This window comes from Telopea speciosissima, chromosome 10 (genome assembly GCF_018873765.1).
Source record: "Telopea speciosissima isolate NSW1024214 ecotype Mountain lineage chromosome 10, Tspe_v1, whole genome shotgun sequence".
NCBI classification, from domain to species: domain Eukaryota; kingdom Viridiplantae; phylum Streptophyta; class Magnoliopsida; order Proteales; family Proteaceae; genus Telopea; species Telopea speciosissima.
This window is the reverse complement of record NC_057925.1, coordinates 55,564,550-55,573,485: the sequence shown is the minus strand read 5'-3', so window position 1 is coordinate 55,573,485 and position 8,936 is coordinate 55,564,550.

Here is an 8,936-nt window from a genome sequence, read left to right as displayed (position 1 = left end):
TAGATGAATTAACAGTAAAAAATGGAAAATAAAATTGGTATAGGTATTTATAAGAAAAAGAAGCGAGGACAGTAGTCGCGACTCGGTACTACGGTCTACGGATTCCAGGGAGTTACACTACAGACAACACGTACAGGAGACTTCGAGATCCAACGCTGTGATTAAATGAATAACCTTGACGAGACGATAAAGCCCCTCGGACTGAAATCGAATTACGAAATTTTGCTCTTATCAGCGCCCACAAAGACACGTCAGGCAAAGGATAAGGTTAAGTTTTTTTTTAGGCTTAAGCAATTAAAATTGAATGTTCCGATACCATAGTTGAAAAACTGGGTTTTGATTGGGACGAGTCATCCGAGTCGAGTCAAATTTTGAAAAATCTGGTCAAGAGTCATGTAGACTGGCCAAGGTAAAAAATAACGAGACTGGGTCATAAATGGTCTGAGTCAAATAAGACTTGGTATTTTTACCCGAGTCATGACAAAATCGCCGAATTTAATCGTTTTTGAAAAAATCATAAAACCAGTTCACTTATAAACGGAGTTAACAAAATAGTAAATTCATAATCTAAAACAATAAGGAAGCCTCAACTCCTTAATTCCCCGTATTTTTTTGTATTTTTATGATTTTTTACTAATTTATATATATTTATTGTATTATAAAATTTAAAAAAATGACTCATTTTGATCGGATTTGACAAGGCCGAGTCACCATGTTTTTATAGAAGATGAGTCAAGTCAGAAAACCTGATTTTCCAACAATGCTCAATACAAGGTAGTCGCCTGATGATTACTCAATCGAATACTATGACTGACCGTTTATAGTTCGATTAGCCTCTTTAAACTCATTTAGCCTAATTATGACCCTTTTAAGGACCGTTTATGGTCCATTTAGTCAAATAGCTCAAGTATAGCCCAGTAACTTTCAGCCCAATTATGAACTTGTAACCGATCGAATATAAATGTGGCCATGCCTTGGCCTATAAGGCCCGATAACCTAAATGATACGGGGCCTTAAATTGGAGGGGACCGATTAGACTGGATTACTTGACACCCCTAAACTGAATTGCAATCCATAAGAGGTCTTATGAAAAGAGGAGTTAATAGCTGCTCTTATTTCCGGACCAGGATCCTCTACAATACCGGCGGGGCGACAGTGCACATCCGACGGCACAACAAAGGCCAGGTGGCACACATGGCACACATGGCCTCTGCTGTACCGTTGGATGTGCACTGCCACCCCGCCGGTATTGTAGAGGATTTTTATCCCTTATTTCCTGTAAGAACTTAATTGATATCCCTGATAATAGTTACAATTTTCGTCAAGTGTTAGATTTCTTCCTTCAAGCAATGAACTAAAACTTGCCAATTCAAGTGCAATACCGCACGCTGAACTCTCGTTATACTAGTTGATTTCATTTCGAGTCTGAGTGCTAAGGCTTTATGGTTAGGTATAGGCGACCTGAAACAATAGAGACAAGTTTTTTACCATCATTGAGAATTAAGCGTTCAAAATCCATAGCCTTTTTTTTTTTTTTTTGGTGAAAAAAACCCATAGCCTTCAGCTTTGAAGAGAAAGTTGCATTTGAGAAGACGAAGTGGTAGGGTGAAGTAGCTTGTGTGTTGAAATCCGAGGGGTCTTTGTATCTCGATTTTATGGAGTGATGGTAATAAGCAAAGAATTAAGTGTCACGTTTGACTTCTTTTTCTATGAGTTGAAATAAAAACTAACACTAAAAAGAAAGGAAAATTGTAAACTTATACAACCTTTGCAAAATCAGAGTGAGATAAGGAGCCAGATCCAAAGAAATGAACGATGAGAGACAAGAATGACTGATGGGATAATAATTCAGTTCTCAATCCCAATGGTCCCATAGCCAATATTTTCTTAGACACCTCATAAGTAAAAAATAAATGTCATAATGATTCATGCGGAGAACCACATAAAACACAATAGGGCTTTATAGGCAACCATTTAGCCAAAAATGTCATGAATAAGTGAACCATCAAACAAATGCCTCCTTGATACACCACTTTTTGTGCATCTAATCTCTACTTTACACGTGGCCTTACTTGGACTACAAGCAAATCAGTTCTCAAACCAAAACCCAAAAAGCCATGCCCAAGACAATTATACCGGCCAGGACACGTCAGCAAAGACAGTTGTAAACTTCCAAGTGGGTATACGTTGATACCGTATTTCACATGCCACATATGGAAGAATCCCAAGATTTGATGGGGGAATCTCGATTCTTGTAAAGGTTTCCTAATCCGAGCATGCATGGACCAACTTACCAGAAAGGAAAGGTCCTCTGGCAGATTGATCGGAAGGATGTAATAGGAAAAGGATTGGGCATGAACTTGTATAAATAAGAGTCCTGTCGCTCATGAAAATGAGAGTTCGTTCATTCGTCTATCAATAAAGAAATCAAGAAACGTAGCAGAGTTATCTTCTTTTTTCCTAATTCATTCCTAGCCCAAGGCTAGCTTGAAAGTTGTACTGCCTGAGGGTCTTCCTCCGGCAAGATTCTTTGTCCAACACTCCCAAAAAACATCTTGAAGTTATGGTAGAAGTTTCCAAATGAACCTCCACCATCTAGAAGTAAACGAATCTGCCACCAAACACCTAGAAGATATATTGAAAAGTAAGTAATTAAAGTATCCAATTTGGTAGTAAAAATTCACTAAGGCACACCACCAATGATCCTCATCCGAGGATAGAAAAATCTTATGGATTTCATCAACCAAAGGCAAAGGGAGACAAGAAGACAATAATTTTACTACAAAAAAAAAAGAAGACAATAAGTTCAGATTCCATTGTTGTGCTAATGTATAATCACTCACACGTTGAGGAAGATCCCAATGAACTTAATTAGATGGATTATGAAATAGAGGAGCTGAGGGGAACCAAGGGTCTGACAAAAAACAAGTATTCCGGCCAGTCCCAGTATTGATAAAAACAATCTTCTATAATACCAAAAGAATCACAAACAATGTTATTCCAAGCCCAATAGCCTCTCTTAGTCAAGGCCCTTGGTTCAAAAAGAGACTTTTGATGAAAATACTTGGTCTGTAAAACTTTCGCTCACAAGGCTGAATGTTCAACAAGCAATCTCTACCCTAATTTCAAGAGAAGAGCCTTATTATGGGTTAGAAGAATCACACAACCACAAGCCCCCTATATTCTCAGGCAAATAGACCTTATATTAAGAAACTGGAAGAAATTTTCTCACCCTCACCTTGTCCCCATTGTATAATTTAGAACAAATAGAATCAAGACTTCTACTACAAACTTTAAGAAGAAATGCAAAGTAGAATATAAGATACGCACGGATAGAAGCCAATACCGATTGAGTCAAAACCGATGACTGGCATAGGATAACAAATTGGATTTCCATACTGAAAGCCGACTCGCGACTCTTTTAACAATATGAAGAAACCCTCAACACGGGATGTCACGCCCCTATTCTAGGCAAGGAATATAATACGATGAAGGAGTGACTAGGATGACGCGTGTCATCCTACTAAGCCGCCCGGATCACTGACATAGTGTCCCAACGCACAGTCACAACCAATATTAAACAATATAACATCAGAGAGCGGAACGGAAATATTACATTCCCAAAAGATCAATAATTATGCGGAAGCGTATAAGATCAATAGTTACAAGATGTTCAGAGGCTAGATGATAAATACAGTAGTTAGTTACATTTCCAATGACCATCTAATAACTGTCAAAAGGGTATAACATTAAATGTTTATACATGGGCCTAAGTTCCAAAATAATCAAAAAGGGATCAAGTCCCAAGTATCCTCACGGCCCGTAGGCGCAATCATCACAAGGACATCCGTCGTCATGTTCCTCTAACATAGCTTCCGGCTCCTCCGCACCAATGTCATCATATCCCGACAACTGGACCTCGAGTCCCGCGAGATACCCGCCATCTGCATCATAATCTAAAGAGTGTGCGCACGAGGGGGTTAGCTCCACTGAGCCAGTGAGGGGATGGGGATGCACAAACACGCAATTCACATAGTCCAATGATGCATGCACATGTTAATTCCATTTTTCCACCTAACAAACAACTAAGTTAAAGGTATATGCTACTGTGACAATTCGGGAAGCACTGTGGGTCACTTCCATTCATCACCACAGTGAATCCTCAATTGCCACCCGGGAGTCTACGCCGGACAATGCCACCAAAACATCCCAGTGGCAGACCCCAATGTAACCATCACTACCATGACTGGCTCTCTCTCACACCACAGAATCCAGGCTCTGGTTATCCAACACCTAAACCCCTGTTGGCAATGGTCGTAGCATAAGGGTGCAAAGTCCTAACCGCAAATATACTACATGCAAGTCCTATCGTCCCGAGAGGTAATCCGGGCGCATCAACTTTTCATCTGGTTTAGCACCCGGGTACCAGCACGACACGGTGCATACAGTTCAATATGAAATTCAATCATGGTATTTCATAAATATAAATATAAATACTTGGGTTTTTGGCACCGGCACTCACCGGCGCCGTAACCCATCAAAGTAAAGCATCTCCAATCAACATCATATCAATCATATATAAAAGTATGTAATATGCACAAGCATACTTAATAAGTTATACCGATGACATGGTATATAATGCAATAATAATATCAAGCCCAAACAACCAAACCCACTCACCCTAGGTGTTATATCCCGAAGTTATGAGATGTCGCCGCGATTAAATAGCACGTTGCAAAATGGGAGATTAAACCTAGTGAAAGAGTGAGATAGGGTTAATTATGTCAAAGGGGAGGGTTCCCAAAAGGTCCCCCCCATAAATTACCTAAGTTGTAGATTTTAAAGGTAAGGTGGTTTTATGGGTGGTTTCATGTTCGAACCTAAAATCACATGTAAATCCAACCTTAATAAGGGCTTATGAAGGGTTCTGCTAGGTGCGGTTTTATGGGTGGTTTCACCTCAGATATGAAATCGCACCTAAAACCAACTTTAACCGAGAGCTTCTTAAGAGGATGGTCTCAGGGTGGTTGTAGGGGCAATTTCTCGTAGGTCTTAAAACCGCAGATAAAACCACATGTCTCCAAACCCCAAAATCAAAGGATTCTTCACCAAGGCTTCCATTTCCAAGTAGATTGGAGGAAAGAAAACGCCAAGAGAGCTTCCTCCTTGGCACATTAGGGTCTTAAGACCTCATTAGGCCTATGCATCCCAAGGATTCAACAAAGGGAAGCAAGGAGAACTTCATTTAGGGTATAATAGGGTAGAAACCCTATGTCTTTCCATTGGGATGGGATTGGGAGCTTTGAGGTTAGCCAAATGAGTAAGATAGCTCCACCATGATCATGGTCATGAGTTCACATCGATCCTTGGGTCTCAAAATAAACCCTAGATCGATTCTATCCCATCTCCCAACCCCAAAATTCAAAATAAAGAATGAATAAGGCTTTAAAGGCTTACCTACCTCAAGGAAGTGGTACCCACGTTGAGGCTCTAAGAAGCAAGATCCTCAAGCCCCCTATCAAACTCCTCCTCCCCTCTTCTCCCTTCTCTCCTTCCTCCACGTTTTAGGTTTGGTGAGAATACTAAAGAGAAGTAAATGCCTTTAGTTCTAAATAGGCAAATGTAACTTTAGGACCCGTTTGGTTGGGTAACATTAGAATAGAAATCCATTCTTAGTTCATTAAATCAAATGGGTCTAATGGGCTAAATGGGTCGACCCACTGGTTTCAAATAGAAAAGAACCCACTTAGAGATGGGTCCATCCACCATGGGATTATAAGCCCATCACACGCTCCCTTAAATAAGTGGGACCCATAATTGGAAATATTTCCTATTCAACCATACTAGATCGGGTGATTTAAACCCTGACCCACACTTTGAGGACACCAAAGGGAGGGGTAAGTAATTAAATTAAAGGTTAGAACTTACATTTTTCTTGTCATGGTTTGTCGCCCATGACCCCGAACAGTCTCGCCACGGCAGTGCCAAGTTCATCACTGAACAAAGTGTCCAACTGAGGCGACGGTCCAGGATGCTCTCTCCTAAACTCTTCGCTTCCCGGGTTGGTAATTGGAGGATAGTCGACAAAGTTGCCATCGACGAACTTTTCCCACTGCCGGTTGAGGAATCTTTCCTCCACAGGCAAGCCCGTACTGTGGTCAATGATTTTGTAGCTGGGTTTGACCATCATGGAGAACAGGTCACCAGCATACATAGCAGCGGTATCTACACGTCACGAGGAAGAAATAATATTTAATTATATTCCCGGGGCGCGGGTATAATACGAGACCTAGATGAAAAAGACTGGTTACCAGATAAACAATATCTCGTGACATTTCTTTAATCCCTATAATAAAAGCTAGCCTCAATTTCTCACCCCGATGGACATTCTTGCTAAAAAAGAGGTCACTCTTACCATAATTAATGTGCTGACTCGACAAATCATAAAACAAGTCTAATATGATTTAATGGTCAAAATATCGTTAGTAGTGGAACAATAGAAGATAAAAGTATTATCATAAAAAAGTAAATAGGAAACTTCAGTTGCAAAATGAGCAACCATAACAACATGAAACATGCCTAGATCCCTTTAAGCAATTAAAAGACGAGGGAGCACCTCCATCGCAATAATAAAAATATAGGGACTTGAAGGGCACTCTTGGTGAATTCCTCTAGTATGGTCAAAAAACTCTAAGGAGCCCCATCCAAATTGGTATAATAGAAAACAAAAGAGAGAATGTACCCAACCAAATCACACCAAAAGTCTCCAAAACCTAAAAATAAAAAAATGGTCCGAACAAAATCCCATTTAGGTCGTATGCCTTAACCATGTCTAATTTGATCACAATATAACCCATATTACCCTTCCGTCTTCTTAAGATAGTGAAAGATTTCATGAGCAATAATAACATTATAAAAAATTTGCACATCTGGAACAAAGACAGTCTTAAAAGGGGATATGAAATAATGAGATAAGCCCTTAATTTATAAGCAAGAAGTTTGGCAATAATCTTATAAACCACATTACTTAGACTAATAGGCCGTAAATCCTCCACCTTTAAGCCATCCACATTCTTATTAATAAGAAATAATAGAGTGTGACTAACGCCAAACAAAAGAGTGAACTTCTGAAAATTTTGACAAACAAATTTATAAAATCCTCACCAACTAGATTTACAACAAGATGCACCCAATAGTATGTGTAGTAGCACAACTTTATTGCAAATGTCTGCTAATAGACTTATGAATATCTTATATAGTTTAATAATCGCGGCCCAATGCATAGTGGATAACATCATTTGTAGCTCATGAAATGTTCCATCACGTGCATAAACGATTTGAGGGAGGGCTAATCTCCTTTGTTCATTGATTTTAGGGTTCATCTTCCCTAAATAGTTTAGGGTTTGATTTTCAGTTTCAAACCCTAAGCGATTTGGGGAAGAAGAGGGCAATTTGGTCACTTTACTCTTTAATTTTAGTGGGTTTTTGTCACATGAGCATTTTGATCATTATATTCCCTGCAACTAACATCTAAGTGTCTATGGTCCCAGACTAATGGAATGGACTAAAATTTTACAATGTTTTGAAAGTAGGGGGTACATGTAAATTGTAAAGTTATAAGAGTGCATTTGGACAAATGGGCATTTTAAATGAGGGCATTTGACAAAAATTCAAATAAAAAAATTAAGAGAAAATTACACTATCACCCCTTGAGATTTGTATTAAATACAGAGTGACCCCCTGTGTTTCTAAATTATATAGCCACTCCCCCTAAGGTTTGGTTAGTTGTTACAGACAGTCCCACTCCGTTATATCATTCCCGTTAAGTGGTACGGTGTTGGTATTTCATGACTTAAAATTACTAATATACCCCTAATATACCCCTAATTGCTCAATTTTTTTCTTTTTCCAATTTTACCCTTGAAATAAACTTAATGGGACCCACCCCATCACCAACCCTCCCCCTCCTCCTCCTTCTTCTTCTTCTTCTCTTTGCAACCCCACTAGCCCCACCACCTGCTGCAACCCAACCCCACCCCCTGCAACCTAACACCACCACACCCCACCCTCCCCTCCCTCTCCCTTTGTTCCTTCCCCAACCCCCAACTTCCCCGCAAGAATACACAACAACAATAGGCCCGACAACTTCCCCCATCATTCCTTGTGAACTTGTTCTTCTCCAACAATAGGCCCGACAGCTTTGACATTATCCACATGAATGTCGAAGCTGAGACTGAATTTAGAGGCAATGATGGAGGCAACTGAGACTGAATTTGCATCTCCAATTGAGAGAAACATAACTATTTCTAAGAACAAGAAAACATATTGAAGCTTCATTTCTATTATTCCCTCAAAATCTTCTCTATATGTATGGGATTTGAAGAGTAATCTCACTGGTTTTAGTTTTAGGAGTAATATCGTAACAGTATCAAACTATATATATCAAGAAACCTGAAATTTTGCCAAGCGACTTTTGTTTTTCAAAGATGGATGATGCAAGGAAAATGGGAGCTGGACGAATTTTCAAGGAATGGAGAAAGGGCACAACGACTGATAAGGACCGGAACACGAAAAACAAGGCAGTTTTCTTTCTTAACTGTTTCGTCGCTGCTTCTGTCTTCTTTCCTCTCTGTAAGGTATCGTGGAGATGGTGGAGTGCGATCTATCACCTGCAAAAACCCCAAATCCCTGATTTTGATTTTCTTAGGGAGATTCCCTTCCAGACTGTTGTTCCTCATGGCAATCTCAACCAGGGAACTAGGCAAACCCACCGGAGCTCCTCCGGAGGTCGCATTGTCGCTCACATCCAAGAAACTGAGGTTCTTGAGGGAACTCAGATCGGGTAACTCGTCGGAGAGCCTGTTCCCCTGGAGCTCCAACCTCTTGAGGCTATCCAGGCCCTTGAAGCTAGCGAGGATTGGGTCCTGAAGCTGGTT